Source organism: Panthera leo, chromosome D2 (genome assembly GCF_018350215.1).
Source record: "Panthera leo isolate Ple1 chromosome D2, P.leo_Ple1_pat1.1, whole genome shotgun sequence".
In the NCBI taxonomy this organism is placed as follows: domain Eukaryota; kingdom Metazoa; phylum Chordata; class Mammalia; order Carnivora; family Felidae; genus Panthera; species Panthera leo.
This window is the reverse complement of record NC_056689.1, coordinates 23378735-23403037: the sequence shown is the minus strand read 5'-3', so window position 1 is coordinate 23403037 and position 24303 is coordinate 23378735. Positions and strand designations below refer to the sequence as shown.

The following is a 24303-nucleotide window of genomic DNA, read 5'->3' as shown; positions in this document are numbered from 1 at the left end:
GAAGAGACTCTCAAAAGACAATTCCCTTCCAGCAGGTAATTCTGAGGTCATTAAGATAATCCATTTTTCTACCTGGCACATAGTAAGCGCTCAATAAACAACAGTCATTATGATAGTTGTAGTTATTATTTTTGTGCAAAGTAAACACATTTTCCTTAGTTGTCTCATTCCCCTCCTCCTGGAGTGGAATCTATGTAGAGAAGGGAAAGAAAGAGAGCTCAGGGGGAGGGATATGGGGAGGAGGCTGTGGAAGGAGCAGTTCCTCTTAAGTTTCTTTGGGGGAATTTGTAAGTCAGTCCCTGTTGCCCATCAGAGCATTCTCCTCTGTGGCCCTGGCCTTTAAAGAGAGCCTTTGCGAGAATTAGAAAAAGCTACCCCTCCTCTGTATGTCAGCCCCTTCCTCCCTGGCAGATATGCCGTTAGTTCCTCAGAGATCTGGGGAGGATAATCCTCTCAGAAACCTCACTTGAGGATTAACACAGGCTTTAGCATAGAGTTGTTCTGCTGTTTGGCCAAAGCAGGAGTCACAGACTGAAATACCTGCAGGTGTCAGCAGGCAGCGCAGATCAGCGGTAGTCGTGAAGCTGTCCCCAGATTTTTGGAAAACTGTACCACCTCATCAGAGTTTTAAGTGAACACCTAAAATTTGTAATTGTAGGCTTAATAGTTATTAAAAGGATGGGGTACCTGGGTGGCTCAGTTGGTTGAACATCTGACTCTTGATCTTGGCTCATGTCTTAATCTCAGGGTTGTGAGTTCAAGCCCTGTGTTGGGCTCCACACTGGGTGTGGAGCCTACTTTAAAAAGAGTGGGGTGGGAGGTAATTAGTGATGTACTATAAATGGTAATACTTTAAAGTAAAAAAATTACATTATTCCAATACAATTTAGACCCCCCAGCAATTTGATAACCACTATCAACCATAAAAAGAATACACAAACAAGTTCCTATTTGACAAACAGAAATTTTACTTCTTTTTTCTCCTTGAACTTGTATTTAAAATTATTTTTTATTTTTTTTTAATTTTAGAGAGAGTGAGTGTATGAGCAGGGGAGAGGGGCAGAGGGAGAGACAGAATCTTAAGCAGCCTCCAGGCTCACTTAGCGCAGAGCCCAACCTGGGGCTCAGTCCCACGACTCGGATCACTACCTGAGCCAAAATCAAGAATTGGTGCTCAACCGACTGAGCCACCCCAGGTGTTCTTCCTTGAACTTGTATTTTATTACTCTTCCCCCACAAAATTTTACTCAACCATAATGTGTTTTATTCACCACACTCAACCCTAAAGTGTTTTATTCATCACACTTCCCTACTTCTCTGCAACATAAGTAAAAATACAAATTGGAAGTTAATATCCTTTGACCATAAGGCCATAAGTGGAGAAGTATTTTTCTTCTGGAAAAATCGATTAAAATAACCTAAATATACTTGTAAATTTTTAATGAATAATTATTAAACATAAAATTAAAATTTTGTTTAAATCATACCTATATGAGATAGATCGGTTTTATTTTTTTCCAATAAAAATTTTCCAATTTTATTTTTCCAATTTCTCATGTATGCACAGATGAATATTACTGCTAGCATGAGACGGGGCTCAGCACCAAACCTTTTTCTAAGTTTGATGTTTATGGATGCAAATGCTGAGAAAACTGGTTTATATAAATAAGTAAATGGGGATAGGAACCTTTTATAGCAACATCAACATCAATATTTCGAACTGTCCGATTGTTACCCAGAGAGTCCTAACACCTGGAGGCAATTCATGGTAGGAAGACCTGAGATGGTAAAAGGTGTGCATTTTCTTCTACAATAACACGTTGGGTTCTCTGTCACATGCTGAGACACGATGGGGGGAGCGGGATGTTTATGAGGGATCAACACATGTGTAGAGAAGGAAGAGAAAGGAAGCCTGGACGAGAGGAAATTGGTGAAGACTCCCAGCAGCCAGAGCTGAAGTGAACACTGCCCATTAGACTTGTGTTGGTGACAAGTACCCCACATGCTTCATTGTCAGATGTGGGGCTGTCCTGGAAAGGGTGTGACTTCAGTCAGGGTGGCCCCCTGCAGCTGAGGCCAACCAGGAAGGAGCTCCCCCCAGAGGGGAGTATATTAGTTTTCTAGGTCTGCCATAACCAATTACCACAAACGTGGTGGCTTGAAGTAACAAATTTATTCTCTCACAGTGCTGGAGGCCAGAAGTCCAAAATTAAGATGTCAGCAAGGCTGGTTCCTTTTGGATGCTCTGGGGGAGAATTTGTTCCTTCTGGAGGCTCAGGGGGAGAATTTGTTCCATGCCTCCTGTCTTGAAGCTTCTGCTGGCTCCTGGTGTTCCTTAGTGCCCCTTGGCTTGTAGCATCACTCTTATTTCTGCCTCTGTCTTCACATGGCCTTCCCCTCGGCATCTCTGTGGCTGTTTTCTACTTTTCAGCTTCTTATAAAGACATCTGCCATTGGATTTATAATCTACTGTAATCCAGGATGATTTTGTCTCAAGATCTTTACCTTAATTACATCTACAAAAGCTTTTATTCCATATAAGTTAACATTCTGAGGTTCCAGATGGACATATCTTTTAGGGGTCACCATTCAGCCCACTATGGGAAGCAAGTCCTGTGTGGAAGCTATAGCTGGGCAGCAGTATTTCCATATTGACCTCATTTTGTGAGGTGGGAGAAGGGTGATCCGAAAGGGGAGCTGAGAGAGAAAGGACAAATGTGACAGCTCAGGAGGCAAGCAGGTTGCAAGCAGATCAGCTATAGAAATGGGAACATATGGAAGTTGAGTGTCTGAAAATTGATACTCCTTGGAAAACCTTTGTGTCTCCCCAGGGTGACAAGTTTGAGGTGACCCTGTTTGAGGATTTCGTTCAAGCTGATTAGTCTCTTGCAAGAATACAGGCCTCAGGTTGCTAGATCTCCAGTTACTTAAGAGAAAGAGAAAGTCACACTTTAAGTGATATCTCATGTTTAAATGTTGTCAACTAATTCAAAAGAAATAAACTATGTGGGCCCGAGAAAAAATGTTTGTGGGCTGAATATAGCCACTGAGGTAACGTGTGCTCTATGTTTCTATCCCTACTCTTACCGTAGTAAGTAGAAGAAATATCAGTGCATCTTCCTTTGATGGCCACAAATTGATTGTCTCACCTGGAGAGCTGTATCAGTGTTCCTCAGAGAAAAGAACCAATAAAATAAATGTGTATATATATATATATATATATATATATATATATACATATATATGTGTGTGTATGTGTGTGTGTGTGTGTGTGTGTGTATGCTAAGAGATTTATTTTAAGAAATTGGCTCAGATGATTGTGGGAGCTGGCAAGTCCAAAATCCACAGAACAGTCTGGAAAAACCTAAACTCAGGCAGGGATTAAAGCTGCAGTCTTGAGGCAGAACATTTCTTCTCCAAGAAACCTCAGTTTTGTTCTTAACTTCCAATGGATAGGAAAAGACCCACCCACATTATTGAGCATCATCTCCTTTACTTAAAGTCAACTGACTGTGGATGTCAACTACATCCACAAAATAATCTTCACAATGAAACCTGGATTTACATTTGATTAAATTATTGGGCACTATAGCCTCACCAAGTCTATGCACAGAACTAACCACAACATGGGGCACCTGGATGGCTCAGTTGGTTAAGTGTTCAACTCTTGATTTCAGCTCAGGTCATGATCTCATGTGAAATTGAGTCTTGCATCAGGCTCTGTTGACAGCACAAAGTCTGCTTGGGATTCATTCTCTGCCTCTCTCTCTGCCCCTAACCCTCCCTTCTCTCTCTCTTTGAAAATAAATAAACTTAAAACAAAAACAACCCCCCCCCCAAAAAAAAACAAGTAACTACAACAGAAGCCATTGCTTACCATGTTGAACTGAAGGACCTGAGAAGAGGAATGTGACCTGGGTCACTAGCACCCCATGGTACAGAGGAAAAAAGTGAGGCACAGGAAGCTGAAGTGACTTCTCCAAGGTCACACAGGTGGCTGGGGAAACAACAGCTCAAAGCAATGTTCTGGCCTTCCAGTACAGTACTCTTTCCATTATTTTACCTTCCCAGAACTCAATGTCTCAAGATCAAGTTTGTGGCGTTTAAGAGCACAGAAAGTGCCTCAGAGGTTATACAGGCCATATTATAATGAGGTCCAGAAGCATGAAACCATAAGAATTTTGATTCCTAGTGGAGGGCATTTTCCACTACATTACATAGCCTTTCATACAAGGCAAAGATGATTGTGCTCAAAGTAAACTCATCTATGTTAATTTTTCTCTTTCAAAACATCCTTTCCAACAGGAGCTAGTTTTCTTATCATTGACTTCTCATGAGTGGATAATGGTCAACAAAACAGAACAAACAAAATCTGCACTTGTCCGATTAATTGAGAGTTGAATTTGTTGAATGCCAATCAATATTTTTCCGGAAAATTTTGTGGATATTCACTGGTTATGTTTCTAGAACAGCTACACCAAATATCCATCAGTTCCTTTACGGACAAACCTCTCTGTTGCAGCACTGACTCTCCCAGAAAACTACAAGAATGTCTCCATTCATTAGCTCATAATGAAGTGAATTCCAACTCTAATCAATTTATGTCACATTAAAACCATTGCTCTGCTCAATCAGGTATCAGAAGTCACATTTCCGAATTACCTTTAAAGGGAATCAGAATATTGCCCCCCCCCCCAACGTCCCACCTAATATGCCACTTGGGAATAAGGATTATTTTAAGCTGAAGGCTATGGAGAGATGGCAGACACAAGGGGGGCTCTCTGCACTCCACTGATCTGCCTAAGAACAGAGCATAAATTTTTCTTCCTGATGGTTTTCTGCTTCCTGCTCCCATCCCAGGAAGGAGAGCACAGCCCTTATCACTGGAGACAGAGATGGCATTGAGATGCATCTGCATAAATAAACCTTATTATATAACCTTATGTACCATTAGTTTCCCTTCTCTATATACCTTCCTGTGATTTACCACTCCTAGAAACCCAAACTCCTCTTCCCTAAAACCACAAAATCTCCTCTACCTTGCTGCCTTCTCCACACCCTTAATTTAAAAAAAAAAAGAGAAAAGGGAGAAAGAAGAATGAATATAATTTTACAGTAGCATGGAGTTCATTGTCCCTCTAGGAAGCAAGGGATAGAATAAAGTCCGTGGATACAACATGTTCTCTGAAATAACAGTGAAGAAAAAATAATTTAGCAAATTCTATTTATTTTCACAGCCAATTCTCTCCCCACAGAATCGAGGTCTAGAATCCTGATATCAAATTTAGCAATAGCAAAATTCTTTATTTTCCAGGATAAAGAGGTTTGGGAAATGGCCAGTGGAATTTTCCAGTTCAGTGAGCTACAGGGGGGAGTGTACATTGTTACACAATTGCAATGAAGTTTAGTAATGAGTATCACCATGGAAAATTAATAAAAGCTCAGTATAGCCCAGCCCACTCAAGTAATTGTCAATTAAGTCCACAATCAATACCGAGGTAATAGCTCATGAACAAGGATAGTTGGGTACTTACTTCATTAATGTCGCAAATCGATGTTCACCATTTGGGAGTAAGTACAGAGAAATGAGCTCATATATTGGAGGTAATCATATTTGGAGAATTTGCCAGCTAGAAGTTGTCTCAGGGATCAAAGTCTGCAAATAGACAAATGTCAAGGAATGGCCCAATCTGGTTAATAAAGTGTTCTGGTTACTAGAAGGTGGAAACTTCTTTGTACCAACCTTTGATGCTGAGATCCTTTGAAAGGAGCTTAGTCTTTTTCTTACACTTGATCAATTTCCTTTTCACCTTGAGACCACTACAGGTATTTTTGTTCTTCTTATGCTATTACAAAAATGGCCATAGATATATTTCTTCCACAGTCTTTTGTAGCAACAGAAAACCCTCCCTAAGCTAGGTCTGTTTATTCAACATGCAGACCTTCAAGAGATGTCTGTCTAGAGAAAAAGCTCTTCAGGGCCCTCATTTGTTGGAACTGTGTCTTTGCCCTATACCACCATCTATCCCCCCGCCTCCGCCGACTACAATAGCACTTAAAACAAATACGTACATAATATGAAGTTAAAAATGTATTCGTAAGCCTGAAATACGCCTAATGAAAGAGCCTGATCACATAGGGTATCCCAAACAGTGAATGGTTTTTGACCTTCCTATCTAAGCTAAACTCAGTACAAATCCAGCACAATAATCATGCTGATAAATTCCACCACCCCCTTATTCTCACCCAAAGAATTTATTTTCTTGACCTTGTTGTCTGAGAATTTACGGATGTCTTTCTTGCCTCATATTCCTCACCAGAGTGTGCAGCCTGTGGCATCAGATAGGTCAGATGTGCACATTTCACAAAACCCTTGTAATGTTGTATGGAAAAGAGAGACACAGTGACAGGGCTGGGGTCACACAGTTAGCGACAGGATTGGGTCAGAGGGCCAGGAAGGGATTTTAATGGCAACCTTGTAGATTTGAGGCTTGACGGCCTTCCACACCCCTCACTGCTTTCTGAGGCATTTCATGAAGCACACGTGTTTAGAGCACTTGCACTTGGGACTCATGGAAAAGCAGATATATGGGCCAAGTGGAAATCATAGGTAAGACTTAGCCTTCAATCGAAGAGCATCTCTTTAATAGAAAAGTGGGGAAGAAAAATAGTAAGAGGTGGGGAAATGAATGTTTATTGGGCACCCACTACTAGCGTCAGGCACAGGGCCAGGTGACCCCATAACATCATCTCCTAGCTCTCACCTGAAAGCCAGGAGACAGGATTTAAGGGCCACCTTGTGTGGCCTTGGAGAAGTCCCTTAACCTTCACCAAGCTTCCATTTTCCCATCTACAAGCAATGTCAAGATCCAACAAGACAATATGCACTTGGGAAAAAGATAAAACTCTCACCTCAAGGGCTTGATATCATCAGAGCGTAGCCCTGGTTATGTCTGCACACACAGATCTGGGTAGAAAATCCAGCCAATTTAAACCGTGTTTACAATCATTCAAGAATACCATTTTAAAAAGAGACATTATTTTCCTGTTTGATTTCGCCATGATTTTTCTTTTCCAAACCAAGTATCCTCCCCCATGAAGAAACGACTGGGAGTTTATACTTAACCTAACAGCCGTGGAAGCATCCGCCCTTGCTAATTCCGGGGCAGCTGTAAATTGGGGCACACACACGCAGCCAAGGGAAACCATTTCCTTGTCTGTCACCTCGTATGTCAGCCATCAGTCAGGAGCATGTTTTTATGGCCCAGGAAATGGGGGACCCTGGTGGAGCCGCCAGCGGGCCCTGGCCAACCCCACCACAAACTGAACACATATTGTGAGCTTGTCTGCCGGGAGATGCTTTCTTCACAGAGTTGAAATATGAGGTGTTTACTATAACACTTCATGAAGATTCCCCCCTCATCACAAATCCCTCCTCTCTGGAGGCTTCTCTCCCCCTCATTTTGTTCTAGGAGGGTAGACGGTTGCTCCACGGAGGGCGTGAGGGGCCAGTGTCCCCTGCATTCTGAGGTACTCTTTCCAGAGGTGTGCAGGATGTATGCACGTGCCCGTCTCCACCAAGCTCGAGCACTGTGGGGTCCCGCCCAGCTCTATGTTCCCTTGCTCCCCAACCTCCCCCATCCCTCTACTGTTCTAAAGTGTCCTCACCAGCACACCGTGGATCAAAATTCCTCCATGGCCCCGTCTCCTTGATGGAGTTTTGTTCAGATATGCCTAGATAATGTTCCTGGGGGGGCGGGGGGGGGGGTGTTTCAAGAAACAGCTATTTGAAACTCACAACTGTGTTGTCTTAGGGGCGTGTTATCTACTATCTCACAGAAAATCGCTTTATGAAGATTCATTAAAAAATTTCTTTGCCCCAGTGCTAGAAAGAGCTGGGCCTTTCCTCAGGCCCTGGCTTCTTGTTATTGTTCTAATTCTGTTTCTGTGAAGCTACCAGCTGAACTTTGTGCACTTTTCATTGGCTGCCCAGAAGACTTTGTAATTCACCTCTATTCAAAGCTACTCATTAGGGGTGTTAACCATTTACTCTAACCCTTATTTTATTTTATTTTATTTTCCTTACCTTCACATTCTTTTCCTCTGACTTCCTCATTTTTTTCACGTTTTTTTTCTTAAGTTTCTTTATTTTGAGAGAGAGAGAAAAAAGCAGGAGTTGGGGAGGGGCAGAGAGACGGAGACAGAGAATCCCAAGAAGGCTCCGTGCCATCAGTGCAGACAAAGCTTGACACGGGGCTCTAACTCACAAACTGTGAGATCATAACCTGAACTGAAATCAAGAGTCAGGTGCTTACCCTGGTGAGCCACCCGTGGGCACCTTATGTTTCAATAATATATGTAGCTCTGTACGAAATTCAAAACAGCTTTTTAATTGAGTGGAATATAGACACCTAGAAAGCAGATCCTCAGTTCCAACATTTATTGAGCGCTTACTCGATGCCAGGTACTGTGCTTGGTCCTGAAGCATGTAAAGTAACCCACCCGGCTGCCCATGGGGAGTCCAAGGCCTGGGTTTAGTGTAGTGCCTTGTGCTCCTCAGAGGCTGGAAGCTTCCATCAGGCAAACCACGCTTATGTGGAACCCTGAGGATGTGGGAGCCAGAAGCATGACAAAGAAGGTCCACCTCCTCTGGTTCTGTGGCTTCTGGGTCACCGGTTCCTTCCCACACTTCCTCCAATGTGTGGGAATTGGTTTTCGGAGTGCTGGCTATTTGTGTCTTTCTCCAGGATGCTCAATCTCCAGAGCAGTTTGTAGCCATGAACACGGGCCTAGAGAAGGATCTCAAGGAACGTTCACTGACCAGATGGATGGATGCAGGAATGCCGCTTTCCTGCTTAAATCCTCCAGTTTTTAACATCACGCTTAGCGTATACTCCAAACCCCTTGCATTGGCCTGTAATGAACTTCTTCGTCTGGCATCCATCTATGCCCTCCACCTTCTGACCTCCTTGCTCTGCTGACAACCCTCCTCCTGTTACTATTCCCAGTGCTCGGAAGGTTTGCCTCCAGGATATAGTAAGGCCAGATCCTTCTCTTCTTTCAAGTCTCAGCTCACATGTTACCATTTGAGAGGCTTTTTATTCCAATGAAAGTAGCACCACTGCCAGCCCCACCTCCATCACTATGGATTGAATGGCCCTGCTTTCTCTCCTTCATACCACACATGTTGACTGCCGGTTCCTACACAGACCACTGAAATAGCCTGCTGATTGCACAAAGCCAAATTTATTGCTTAGTGCAGTAAGAGATACCGTTATTTTGATGGAATCATAGAAGCTTCTTAGAAGGAAGAGGTCAAGGGTGGAATATTGATAGGGTTTTGAGGGTCTAGTTTAAGGTGGGTCTTTAAATGTGGAGTCCTGATTGGAACTGTGCAAAGCATGTGATATAATAGTCTAATAGTCTAGGACTGATCAACACAGTGAAGTGTGGGCTTTGGAGAGGACTTGAAGAATATTCAGCATAGTTGGGTTGTTCAGAGAAGGGGACGACTACCCTGATGAGGGCTAGTGAAGAGTCTGCTGTTCAGATAAATGGATTTTCAGCAAGTTCCTAACACACACAGGAACATTGTTTGCAGCCTCATCTTTTGGGGGTCGGCTTTTGCAGAATATTGCAGTCCTGTTAATGCTGAGTACCAAATCGTTTAATCACATTACCGTGAACATAAGCTGTGTGGCTATAATAGTTTTAGTTCTCATTCATCACTTTATGAAATTATTATGTTTATTTATTTACTCTTTTATTGTCTGTCTCCCCATCACCACCTACACACAAATACAATTTCACAGGAATGTAATTCTTTTATCACATTCATTTCTGTATCCACAGTACCTACAATGGTACCTACTAAAAGGACACTTGCTGTAAAATTTGAAGAAAAATGAGGACTTTGCCAGTGCTCGACACCAGAGACCAGAATGCTGAGTCCTGAGTTGTCGACTACTTGCTCTAAAGTTCAAGCACCTCCTTTTCCATTCAGCAGGAACCTGTGCAATGGCAATGTGGGTGTTGTGTTTGGGCTAGGGTGCTCCTGGGGTCGAAGGAGTTCATTTATTTATTCACTTAATCAGTAAGCATTTCTGGAATCCTTCCTATGGGTCTGGCATGGTTCAGACTGTTGCATATCAAGCATCTGATGGCTAACTACTGTTTGTAAAATAGAAGGGTCTGAGAAGCTCTGTTCTAAATTCTCTGTATAATGGGAATTAACATGAGCACTTTTCAGCCATTAAAAGGCCTGCTAATGGAGAATATTTAAAGACAGGAAAATATATAGTATATATATATCTATATATCTATATATATATAGATATAGATATATCTAGTGATATTTGAAATAAAGCATTTTATATGCATACACACATATATACACATACATGTAATGTTATATGGAAAAAGCATAATAAAAACCTAATATTTGGATTTTGGTATAATCTAAATTTTATAAATATATGACTGACAATAAATCACACATACAGATGTACATACGGAATAGAGCAAAATGTTAGCATGTTGTCATGGGTTAATAAATCTGGGTGGTAAAATTATGACTGGTTTTAATTTGATTTTTTGTATTTCTCTGCATTTTTTAACAGTGAGTGTATGCTTTTTAAAATGGTGTTTGAAAATGTCACTTTTCTGTTTGAAGGTGGAAAGAATGGGAGAGTTGCCAAATACATGGTGCCCAGTTAGATTTGCATTTCAGACAAACACATTTTTTTTTTTAGTAGAAGTATGAACCCAATATCACATAGGACACACGTATGCTAAGAAGTATTCATTGTTTTTCTGAAAGTTCCATTTAACTGGGTGCCCTGCACTTCTGTTTGTTAAATCTGGCAAACCTAGGGGGCAACCTCCTTGGGAACTTTCACAAACTTGTTACCTGTCCTCCCTGCACACACTCACCCAGCCAGATTCTGATGCGTCTCCTTACCTACCTGTCAACATTCAGAATTTGAAATCTCCCAAGGTTGTCCCAGAAACCGGAGAATGAAAGTGGCATTGTAGAGGGGTGCTGTGACCTGACAAGGCTCTGAAGGTGTTTCAGTCACGTCTCTCCTGTTCTTTCTGGTAGAACTTACTGCATTGCCCACTATGAAGACAATACTTTTGGAAGATGCCTTTATGACTGTGTTCCGACTGGGCTGTTCGCATCACTTTCATGCTCATGAAGGCACTACTGGAGCCACTCTGCAGGAAAGGGTAGGAAGGCTGCAAAGGAAGTTGTTGAGGCTGCTTGAGGCTTCTGGCCCTACAGCTAGTCCCCTGAATCCCTGGATCTTCCAATGACACTGGCGTGGGGACAGAAGGAGGGTTGCCCCCTCTTGCCTCCAGAGCACAACTGTCTCGGCAAAGCCACCCATTAAAGGCCAGGAAGCTGACTGAACTGTTCCCCTCCAGGTTTACCACCAAGGCCAAGGAAGAAGTGTCTTTCTTCCAGAGGACAAATGTATCCAGAGAGAACAGCCCTCTCTCAGGAATGAAGTATCTGGGTGCCATGGCTAGGGTTCATGAATCAGCCTGGCACTTCTGGAGAGCTGTGAGGCATCCATAGCATTACTTTTTTGGGAAACCATTGCAAAAGACCTAAAATAACCCCATGAGGCAACACCTCACAAAATAATACTGGAGATGCAAACAACTAAACATTAGCCAGGATTTGTAAACACAGACTTCAAAAGGGTGATAATTAATAAGGTGTAGGGCAAAGAGCAATAGAAAAGAAACAGCAGGCTTTTAAACAAGGCCCTGAATGCTCCAGGCCTCAGTTTCATCACCTGCAAAATGGATGGGTTGAACAAAGTGATGGGAAAGTGCCTTCTAATTTTGATGTTCTGGAACATTAATTTTGGGAATTAATTGGGGTGGGCAGTTTCTGAACCAGGGAAGCAGAAAAATGACTCAGATAAACCCAACATCATTTACTGAAGCTTTAATTATAGAAGGATTGGAGGGATTAATATTTCTCTGGTATTTATTTGGTATTGACCACTGTACATGTTAGATTGATGCTTTATAACAGCTCGTGAGGGTCAGTATTATTATCTTCATTTTATATCCAGGGGAATGGAGCCATAGGGAGGTTGAGTGACTTTCTTAAGGTCACAGAGCTGGCAAGTGCAAAGCCAGGATCAGAGCCAGGTCTGTCTTCTCCTGAACCCAAGGGCTGCCCACCACACTGTATAGACTATCCCTGGCCACCAGTATGGCTGGGTTGGAGCCAAAGTTACCTGTTCCCGAGCTCTTACCAGCACCAGGTGAGGTACAGAGATGGAGGCAGAGGGGAGTCCATCCAGTAAGAACTACTCATCTTTCTGCTGTGATTAACTTACAAACTCTAAGTAAGAAATTGCCTACAACCAACTTTCACTCACCAGGGACAGATGCAAGGAGGTACGTTCAAGGGCCTCATCCTCTAAATTTCTCCTCATACTTATTGTCTGGTCCCTGGAATATTTTGAATAATATCCAAAGCTTTTTAGTGTTCAAGGAAAGAGTACATTTTAAATACTCTGAATCTCCTCTCCCCATCCTGTACTAAGAGAATAAAAGTAGCCTGTGAATTTCAGCCACAGACTGGTTTAATCATTTCTCATAAATAGGTTTTGACTGGGCAAGTGGGGGGAGATGTGGGTGGCATTTTTGCCTGAATGAAGTCACTAAAAGAGAAAAAGAGAAGCTGGAAATAGGAGGAGTCAGAAAGTCTAAACTGATTTCAGAGTAAATACTCAAGCAAACTTCTTTGAATATGGTGGTCAATCAAATGAATTATTTAGCTACTGTGGGCCCTGATCTTTGTGGGCCTCTAAGGGCTAGTCACAAGAAAAATATTAAGTAAAGAGATTGGAAACAAGCAATAGCAAATAATTTGGCTGGGCAGGAATAGAAAAGTTCCTTTATTTGTATGAGCAACTGCTATTTAAATATAGTGTCAGTTACTTCACTTGGAGGAAACAGATCATTTTGGAGTAGATCAACCCTTTGGCTGTGAAAATTTAAGACCAAAAGGCATTCACCATCTTGAGCCCTTTGGATGATGTCTTAAGTTGAGTTCTCCAGGATCAGACTCCAAGATGAGAGCCATGAGGAAGTGGTTGATTAGGGAAATGCTTCCAAAGGGAATGGGTAAGGATGGGGAGGAAGCAGGACAAGGAAAGGAAGGAAACCAAGCAAGGATACGAATTAGCTTCACCCTCATCCCACGGAGGAAACTTGGAGTGTTAATTTCACTTCACCTCCAACCTGAGGTGAAGGGCAGGGCAGAACCTTAGTGAAGGGCAATTGGGGGAGGAAGCTAGATATAAATTCCCAGACATTTCTAGCTCTAAGCAAATGCAAGCCGCACAGTTCCACCCTCAGGATATTCCTCTGAAGATCTACAGGCGTCTTAACTATACCTCTTTCTATACCTCTTGGAGTACAGAACTAGTCTCTGGATAGCAAGTGGGTGAATCAGATGGATCTAGACCTGAACTCTTCCCTTTTAAAGATCTGATAAACTGAGACTCTATTTCAGCTTATCAGGTCTGAATGAGTCCTACTTAATAGGAAAGGAAGTTCAAGTGAGAGGGAATTCACCATGACAACAAGATAGTATAAGTTTGTAGATGCCCCTATTAAATTATCTACCCTGGTATAGTGGGTTCACTTTGGGACATTGGCTGAATGTGTAAGGGCGGCTGTTATAACCTCAGGAGTCCAAAAGTAGAGTACATGTACACATGCATAACATTGAGATAGACTAAGGTCACCCTCAAAAAAGTACTATAGTCTCAGCTGCAAGTAACATTATAGGATCTGTAGGCAGCATTGGGATGGGAGAGCCACATCTTTTCAATGGTAGCATAGTCATTGCAATGGCATGGGATAAAAAGGGAAATTTTCTAGTGGACTGGTCATATTCTGCAATTTCTCTCTGTAGAATATCTGAAAGGTCCACTAACTAGACTAAGTGCTGGTATTCTTGGACCATCCACCCAGGAGTTTCCAAGATAAAGACATATTCTTCCTGCTGATATGAACATATGGTGGCTCAATATGTTAATTTAACTTTCAAAAACATACCTGGTGAACTTCTGATTTCTGGTCCAACAAGTAAAGAGCTTGAAGTCTTCACTCATGTCTTCATGACAAGAAAAAAGCTGAACCAAATGAAAATCAACAACTCTTCTTAGATCCAACAGAGAATTGGGTCATGGGGGAAAACTGTTGCCCTGAAAACTGGAGAGACCGATAGGTGAATTCAGAGAACCAGAGCTTACATGGAGCAGAAACCCTTCACTACTGCCAGTATTGGTAGGAATTTTCTAAACTATAATTGGCAAGTTGCTGAAGGTTCAGTGTAATAAGCATGAGAGGTTGAAACTCTGAGAGGGTCCAGTTTTAGGGGGCCCCCTACATTTGTGAGTTTTGTCTCCATGAGTTCTACCAGGTTCTCACTGTGAAGACTGGAGAAAATCCCCTCATGCTTCCAGCAGGGGGAGGGGAAAATAACCATTTTGAAACACACCCAGAGTTCACTCTTCCCCTTAACAAGACCTGCCGCCAAAGGAAACTAACTTATAGTGTCTAATTTACTGTGGTTTTACTGACGACTAACCACCCTGGGGAAAGGGAAAATACCCAACTCAGGTTTACTAAAAACCTGAAATCTAATTATAGGACTATAGATAAGTTCCCCTCCCCCTACACCTTATTACCACATCAATCCAGCTCCTGTATAATAATAGAGGATTACAGCTGAAAGAACTGCAGGCCTCAGACACTATTTAAAATGTCTAGGAAAACCCAAAATAACAAGGGAGACAAAAACAAGGACACTAAAAGATATTTTGGTCTCTGACACCACAGCTACAGCAAACAATAAACACCACCTAACTCCTAGCCAGATAAACATAAAACTTCACACTAAAGGCCTATCTAATTGAGTTCTTTTTGCCCAATACATCATGTCTGGTTTTCAGCAAAAAATTACAAGGTGAGCTAAAAGGCAAAAGAAAAAAAAACCCCTCACAGTCGGAAGTAATAAAGTAAGCATCAGAACCAGACACAGACATGGCAGAGATTTGGGAATTAAAATAACTATGATTGATATGTTAAGGTCTTCAGTGGAAAAGTGGACAATATGCAAGAACAGATGGGCAACGTAAAGAGAGATACTGAAGTTTTAAGAAGCAAAGGGAAATTCTGGGAATCAAAAACTCTGTAAAATAAAGGAAAAATGCCTTTGATGGGGTTATCAGCAGACTGGACATAGCCAAGGAAAAAATCAGTGGGCTTGAAGATATGTCAATACAAACTTCAAAAACTGAAATGCAAGGAGAAAAAAAAATATGGAACAGAATGTAACAACTATGGAACTTTTGAAAAAGGTATAACATGCATGTAATGGGAATATTAGAAGGATAAAAATGAGAGAAAAGGACAGAAGAACTATTTGAATGGTAATAATGGCTGAGAACATTCCAAATTAATGACAGTCACCAAACCACAGATCCAGAAAGCTCAGAGAACACTAAGTAGGGTAAATACCAAAAATATTACACCAGTATATTATATTTAAACTGCAGAAAATCAAAGATCAAGAGAAAATCTTGAAAGGGCCTGAGAAGAAAAAGCAACTTACCAACAGAAGAATAAGGGTAAGAATTACAACAGACTTCTTTTCAGAAACCATGCAAGTAAGAAGAGACTGGAGTAAAATATTTTAACTGTTAAAAAAAGAAAGAATCACCAGCCTAGCAATTATCAACCAGTGAAATTATTATTCAAAAGTGGAGAACAAAATAAAGACTTTCTCAGACAAAATTTGAGGAAATTTGTTGCCAGTAGAACTGCCTTGCAAGAAATGTTAAAAGTTCTTCAGAGAGAAGGAAAATGATATAGGTGAGAAAATCAGACCTTCATAAAGAAAAGAAGAACATTAGAAAAGGAATAAATGAAGGTAAGATAAAATATTTTTTCATATTCTTAATTTATCTCACAGATAACAGCTTGTTCAAAATGATAACCTTGTATTTGGAAATTATAGCTTATGGATAGCTGAAATAAATGATCACAATATTAAAAGGGACAGGAGGACATAACTTGGAATATGATGTTTTAAGGTACTTATTCTACCCATGAAACAGTATGGTGTTATTTGAAAGTGGACTTGTCTTCAGTGAAAATCTATATTTCTAACTGTAAGGCAACCACGAAAAAAAAATAGTTAAAAAGAAGTATAATCTATATGTTAGGACAGGAGAGAAAATGGAATCATATAAAATGCTAAATTAAAATCAGAGAAGGCAAGAAAAGAGTGGAAGACAAATAAATAAAGAGAAGGGCAATGAATAGAAAAGTTACAAGTACAGGGGCGCCTGGGTGGCGCAGTCGGTTAAGCGTCCGACTTCAGCCAGGTCACGATCTCGCGGTCTGTGAGTTCGAGCCCCGGGTCAGGCTCTGGGCTGATGGCTCGGAGCCTGGAGCCTGTTTCCGATTCTGTGTCTCCCTCTCTCTCTGCCCCTCCCCCGTTCATGCTCTGTCTCTCTCTGTCCCAAAAATAAATAAAAAACGTTGAAAAAAAAAAATTAAAAAAAAAAAAAAAAGAAAAGTTACAAGTACAGTAGATATTAACCTGACTGTATCGATAACCAGTTTGACTGTTAGTGGGTTTAACAACACCCAAAGAAAAAAACACCCTACTATATGTTGTCAACAGGTAACCCATAGGTACAGATAGATTAAAAATTAAGCAATAAAGATAGACTATGCTAACACGAATCAAAATAAACTTGTATTAGCTATATTTCAGACAAAGCCAACCTCAGAACAAGGATAAGAGGGAAATTGTGTAATTGCAAAGGAGCCAATTCTCTAAAAATATAAAGCAATCTTTAATGTGCATGTGCCTGCTATACACTCGTGATGTTGACTACCCAGAGTTAGTGCAGACTTCACATATTAAAACCTCAGTTCTCCAGAAAACCTCCCTCACTTTAGACACCAGTGGCAAGGAACTGCACACCTTTCTAATCAGTTGACTACAAATTCAAGGGTTCCCCTCTCCCCCTAGGTTTGATATCTTTCTAGAATGACACACAACACTCAGCTAAGTGCTTTACTTTTTTTACTTTGATTATAAAGGATACAATTCAGGACCAGCCAAATGAAGAGGTACATTGGGTAAGGTGAGCTGGGAGGGTCTGACACATGAAGTTTCTTTGTCCTTAGGACACATCACCTACCTATCATATTGATGTATGATTGCCAACCAGGGAAGCTCACCCAAGCCTCAGTGTCTAGGGTTTTTATCAAAGTTTTATTATGTAGGCATGCAAGCTCCAATCATTGGTCACATGACTGAACTCAGATCTCTTACTCCTCTCACTGCCTGGAATATCACTATGAGGTTAGAGTAATTATGATAATAGGATAGTGGCTCAAGTATAGACAAATGAATTGGTAGAACAGAACAGAGAGGCCATAAATAGCCCTATTCCATATACAGTCATTTGATTTATGGAAAACATTCTTCTTTAATTCAGTTGAGAACAGCCTTTCAATAAGTGATACTGAAAGCACATCTGTAAAAAAAAAAGGACCTTAATTATTAGTCACACCATGTGTAAAAATTAATGCAAAGTGGATATAGACCTAAACTTGAAATTTTCAAGAAGAAAAAAATATGTGTGATGTGTGTTCCTGCTAATAATCTTGGTAAAGATAAAAGTTTTTATAATAGGACCAAGAAGCACTAATTATAAAAAAGTTAGTAAGTTGGAATTGATTAAAATTAAGAATTTCTGTTTATGAAAAACTTCATCAGAGGCAGGGATTTGAATCCAAAATATATTAAAACTTCCTGCAAATAAATATTACAAAGGCCAACAATTGACAATTAAAACTTAGTAAAAGACTTCAACAAGCAATTCACAAAAGAGGATCCAAATGACTAATAAGCATATGAAAAAGTACGGCGCAGTATTATTCATCTTAAAAATGAAAACTAAAACTACAGTAAAATAGTAGAATGCACCCATTAGAATGACTAAAATTGTACAAACTGGAAATACCCAGTGTTGTTGAGGATATGGAGCAACTGTAACTTGTACACACTGCTTATGGGAATATAAATTATTGTTAACATTTTATAAAACAGTATAGTAGTAATTACTAAATATACACCTGCTCTGTGACCCAGAAATTCCATTCTTAGGTATATACCCAGAAGAACTGAATGAATATACCCACGAACTGTCATATACAAGAATGTAGTGCTTTTACTCATCAAAGCCCAAACTTAGAGACCACCAACTCCTATCCATCAACAGGGGAATGAATAAATCCAGTGTGGTATATTCACATGATGAAATACATCAGCAATGGGAAAAGAGCAACTATGGATACATGGAACAGCATGGATGTATATCAAAAAATTACGTGAATAAAAGAAGACAAATTAGTACATACCCTTTGAGTCTATGAAACTCGACAGCAGGCAAAACTAATCAATGACAGTAAGAGTCAGAATGGTGATTACCTCCAGGTGGGGGAAGATGACTGGCAAAGAACTTCAAGGGAAATTTTAGGTGACAGAAACGTTCTACATCTCTTGATTTGCATTGTGTTTCAAGTGCATAGACATGTAAAAATTCACCAGTCTGTACACTTACAATTGATTAAGTGTGCTATAAATTATACCTCAATTTTAACAAAGAAGAAAAAAATTGAAGCTGAGTATTGTACCTGTAGCTAGAGAAGCTGTTCATGCTAGTTATAAAGTCAAATGTCAGACAATGAATGAAACATTAAAAATAAACTACAATACATCATTGCTGTAGAACATTCTATGCTTTTAAAATTATTATTTAAGAGGGAGAGAGAGAGAGAGAGCACAGGAGAGGGGCAGAGGAAGAGAGAATCTTAAGCACACCCCACACTCAGTGTGGAGCCCAATGTGGGGCTCGATCCCACAACCCTGGGATCATGATCTGAGCAGAAATCAAGAGTCAGACACTCAACCAACTGAGCCACCCAGGTGACTTGAACATTATTTTCTTTTTAAAAAGATCTTTGAAGAATTTTTAATGACATGGAGAAGAGCTCAGGATATTATATTGAAAGTCAAAAAGATTGGGATACACAACCAAACCAAAAGGTTTCCCCCAAACTTATTTTACTTTATTCTATCTTAATTGTGGTATAATTGACATAAACATTATATATTTTCAGGTGTACAACATAATAATTTGATATTTGTATATATTGCAAAATGATTGCCACAATATGTCTAGTTAATATTTATCACCATATGTAATAACACAATTTTTTTCTTGTGATGAGAATTTTTTTAAACGTGAGTTATATCTATATTTTTTACTTAAATTCAAATTAGTAAACATGTAGTGTAGTATTGGTTTCAGGAGTAGAACTCAGCAATTCATCACTTACATATAATACTCAGTGCTCATCCCAACAAATGCCCTCCTTAATGCCCATTTAGCCCATACCTCCACCCACCTCCCTCCAGCAACCCTCAGTTTGTTCTCTGTATTTAAGTTTCTTATGGTTTTTATCTCTGTTTTTATATTTTTCCTTCTCTTCCCCTATGTACATCTCTTGTGCTTCTTAAATTCAACATGAGTGAAATCATATATTTGTCTTTCTCTGACTTATTTCACTTAGCATAATACTCTCTAGTTCCATCCACATTGTTGTAAATGGCAAGATTTCATTCCTTTTGATCACTGAGTAATATTCCATTGCATACATAAGCAATCTTCTTTATCCATTCATCAGTCAATGGACACTTGGGCTCTTTCCATACTTTGGCTATTGTTGATAGCACTGCTATAAACATTGGGGTGCATGTGCCCCTTTGAATCAGAATTTTTGTATCCTTTGGATAAATACTTAGTAGTGCAATTGCTGGGTCATAGGGTAGTTCTATTTTTAATTTGATGAGAACTTTTAAGATCTACTCTCTTAGCAACTTTTAAATATGCAACACATTATTATTAACTATAGTATCCATAGTATATATTACATCCCCATGATTTATTTATTTTGTATTGTATCTTATGACCTCCTATATCCATTTTTCCCACCCCCACTCCCTGCCTCTGGAAACCACCAATCTGTTCTTTGTATATATGAGCTTAGGTTTTAGGAGGGTTTGTTTTGTTTTGTTTTTAGATCCACATATAAATGAGGTCATAGAGTATTTGTCTTTCTCTGTCTGACATTTCATTAGCATAATACCCTCAAGTTCCATCCACATTAATGCAAATGGTAAGATTTCGTTCTTTTTTATGGCTGAATGATATTCTAATGTATATTTACACTACATCCTTTTTATCCATTCATCCATCAATGGACGCTAGGGTTGTTTCCATATCTTGGCTATTGTAAATAATGCTGCAATGAACAGGGAGGTACATATATCTTTTTGAGTTAGTGTTTTTATTGTCTTCAGAGAAATACCCAGAAGTAGAACAGCTGGTAGTTCTATTTTTAATAGGGGAAACTTCATACTGTTTTTTCATAGTGGCTGCACCAATTTACATTCCCACCAACGGTGCACGAGGGTTCCCTTTTCTCCACATCCTTGCCACCATCCTTGCCAGTTATTTTGTTCTTTCTTGTTCTTTTTTTTTTTTTTTTGATATTAGCCATTCTAACAGGTGTGAGGTGATATTTCACTGTGGTTTTGATTTGTATTTCCCTGATGGTTAGTTATGTTGAGCCTCTTTTCATGTGTCTGTTGGCCATACAGATATATTCTTTGGAAAAAAATGTCTATTCGGATCTTTTGTCCATTTTTAAAATCAGATTGTTTTTTGCTATTGCATTGTATGATTTCTTTATATATTTTGGATATTAACCCCTTATCAGATATATTTTATTTGCAAACATTTTCTCTCTTTCAGGAGGTTACAGTTTGCCTTTTTATTTTGTTGATGATTTCCTTGGCTGCACAGAAACTTTTTAATTTGATGTAGTGCCACCTGTTTATTTTTGCTTTTGGATTCAGATCCAAAAAAATCATCCTTAAGAGTGATGTCAAAGAGTTTATCACCTACCTATGTTTTTTTTCTAGGGGTTTTATGGTTTTGGGTCTTATGTTCAAATCTTTAATCCATTTTGAGTTAATTTTTGTGTACGGTGTAAAATAGTGGTCCAGTTTCATTCTTTTGCATGTGGCGGTCCAGGTTTTCCAAAATCATTCATTGAAGACCCTGTCTTTTCCTATTGTATATTGTATATTCTTAACTTCTTTGTCGTAAAATAATTAACTATATATGAGTAGGTTTATTTCTGGGCTTTCTAGTCTCTTGCACTGACCTATGTGGCTGTTTTTATACCAATACCATATTTCTTTTTATTACCATAGCTTTATATATAGATTGAAATCAAGGAGTGTGATACCTCCAGCTTTGTTCCTTCTCAAGATTGCTTTGGCTATTTGGGGTCTTTTGTGATTCCATGCAAATTTTAGTATTGTTCTATTTTTGTGAATAAAACGCCAGTGGAGTTTTGATAATGATTGCATCGAATGTTTAGATTACTTTGAGTAGTAAGGACATTTTAACAGTATTAATTCTTCTCTCAATTTTATTTTATATGTTTGGGGATTTTTAAAAACTGGCAACAAATAAACCAAAATATTAGTGGCATTATATTTGGATGGTAGGATTAGAGACAGTGACAAGCTTAAAACATAGTTGCAAATTCTTTGACTTTCTTCATATCAAGAAGTCGTATCTGTGCCCCTTCTCCTTGAATTTGGGTGGGCTTAGAACTACTTTAGCCGAAGTGTATGGTGGAAATGACCCCATGTGACTTCTAATGCTGGTTCATAAAAGGGTTCCCACCATCTGCCTGGGTCTCTGGAACACTCTTGGAGCCCCGACCTGCTAGTTATGAAATCTAGCTACCCTGAGACTACCACGTTGCAAGAAAGACAAAGCCACATGAAGAAGCCATGTACAGGCTCTCCAGTCAACAGGCCCAGCCAAGCCTAACCACGGAGTCATCTCAGCCCAAGCACTATGCATGTGAATGAAGAAGCCTCCACTTGGAGATAATTCTAACTCCCAGACATTCAGTCGTTCTTACCTGAGGTCCCAGATGTTTGGGGACAGAAACAGCCATCCCCAGTGCCCTGCCTGAATTCCAGAGAGTTTGTGAGCATAATAAAAATGGCTGTTTAATGACATTAAAGTCATTAAATGGAGGTAGTTATTTGGCAATAAATAACTGGAATGGAGATGATTTTAATTGTCTTTTTGGACTAATTAATAAACAAAAAGTGAAAAAAAAACTAAAACAAAACAAGACAAAAAAAGTATAGAATCTCAGCTGCTTCCCTCAGTAGATCTTTCATTAGATCAGGAAGGAAGAGATTGCTTGTCTTACCTTAAATGGTCTTTCATAGAAAATGTATCTGATACCTCTCACCTGCCATTATCTAAAAGATACCCAAAGATGAAGATTCTTGGGTAGAAAATGATTGTTGTGAAGGGGAACATGATTCCCTGCTCTCTCTTCTGCGGGCTAGCCCAGGATATGAAGAATTTTTCAGTTGGAGGGCTGCTTTCGAAGGCCTATCAGTTTGTAGTTAACTTCACAATACAATTATTACATTCCACACTCCCCTGTATGGACATAGCTCCCTCTAACACAGCCACAGTTAATCAGAATATTTGAAAAAGTTAGTTATACTTAATGAAAACTTATAATCCAGAGTTAAGCCAAAACTCTCTTGATGGAAATATTTCCAATATATTATGGGTTTAATTGTTACGGGAATGGTAGCTGCTGCCACAAATAATCTAAAACTCTATAGTGGTTTGAATTTAATAGAAATATCAAGGATTCTTGCTCATGTAACAGTAATGGAAGGGTGATTGGGTTGGCAGGAGATCCAGAGACCCATTCGAACAGAGGCTGTGCCATTAACATGTGGCTTCCAAAGTCACCTTGGCAATTTTCTGCATTTCAGCCAATCAGAAGGGAGAAAGAACACACAAAAAAGGGGTTTGTGGCAGGTTTTATGGACAAAGACTAACAATGGAACACATTTTATTCCATTGACTAGCGCTCAGTCACATGGCATCTCTTAAATGCAAGGAGGCTTGGTAAAGTAGTCTGTGAGCCTAGGAAGAAGAGGCAACAGATGCTGGTAAGCATTTAGCTGTTTTGCCATAATCTCTATGTCCAAAGATAGATAAACAAAATGGAGTCTTCTTTAAAGAAAATCTGGCAGTGCCTCTGGGTTCATTCTGAACATTGATGGTCATTGTTCAAGAGCTAAGTGAACAAAGATTAATGTGATTCCATTCCAACTTTACAAGTTTTACCTTTATTCAGTATATTATTGTCATCCACATATTTTTAAATAAAATAAAGACCAAAGGCTTATTAACTAAATTGCATATAGCAAGAAACATTCATATATATCATTTTATTTCATCCTCATGACAATCCTGTGAGATATATGTTTTGATTCTCTCCTTCCCACATTTTGCATATGAAGAAATGAGCCTTAGCAAGTAGAGTGGCTTGTCCAAAGTGGTAAAGCTAAAACTCTAATTCAGGACCTTTTATTTCAGAACCCATGATCCATAGCCATCTGTAGTGAGTTCTGATTAATAGATATAAGCTGTCAGGGCCCTATCTGTATCTCCTTGGGACCTTCAATTTCCATGCAAGTTTGCTGCCCAGCTTCCAATTACAAGCCTCATTCTGCTTGAGGGCTTCCTCTCTTTTTGCAGAGGAGCTGACTTTTACCAAACTTTTCCTTTATTAAACTTGCCTTAACCAAACTTGAGACGGGGTCTTCTGAGGCCTCTTTCTGATGAGGCTTCATTTTGGGGTCTGTCTTTGTCCCATTTAGTCCAGTTTTAGCAAAGTCCTGCTGGATCAGTTTAGTAAATATCCCCCATCCTCACAAAAAATGCAAAAACACGAATTCGAAGGGATACAGTTACCCCTATGCTTATTGCATTATTTACCGTAGCCAAACTATGGAAGCAACCCAGGGTCCATCGACTGGTGAATAGATAAAGGAGATGTGATGTGTGTGTGCGTACAATGTATATTGTATATATACAATGCATATATACACAATATACATATTCAATGGAATATTACTCAGCCATGAAAAAGAATAAAATCTTGCCATTTGCAACAACATGGATGGGTCTAGAAGGTATTATGGTAAGCAAAATAAGCCAAACTCAAATACCATATGATTTCAATCATATGTGGAATTTAAGAAACAAATGAGCA

The 24303-nt window shown here is 39.6% G+C and overlaps 1 protein-coding gene across 7 annotated transcripts in view; it reads right to left on the bottom strand.

Annotated features, from left to right (window-relative positions):
• Positions 1 to 1568: 1568 nt before the first annotated feature.
• The window catches only part of ARID5B (AT-rich interaction domain 5B), a 219077-nt gene continuing 196342 nt past the window's right edge, over positions 1569 to 24303 (bottom strand). Inside the window, exons 11-14 of one of the 7 annotated variants that reach the window (XR_006194831.1) lie at positions 14092 to 14247; positions 10965 to 12559; positions 5535 to 5656; positions 2891 to 3171 (exon numbers count right to left, since the gene is read on the bottom strand). The gene's annotated coding sequence lies outside the window, so the exon portion shown is untranslated. Of the gene's footprint in view, positions 2698 to 2890; positions 3172 to 3812; positions 3998 to 5534; positions 5657 to 10964; positions 14248 to 24303 lie in introns of those variants that run through there. The other 6 variants (XR_006194835.1, XR_006194836.1, XR_006194832.1 and 3 more) reach the window with 6 other exon arrangements.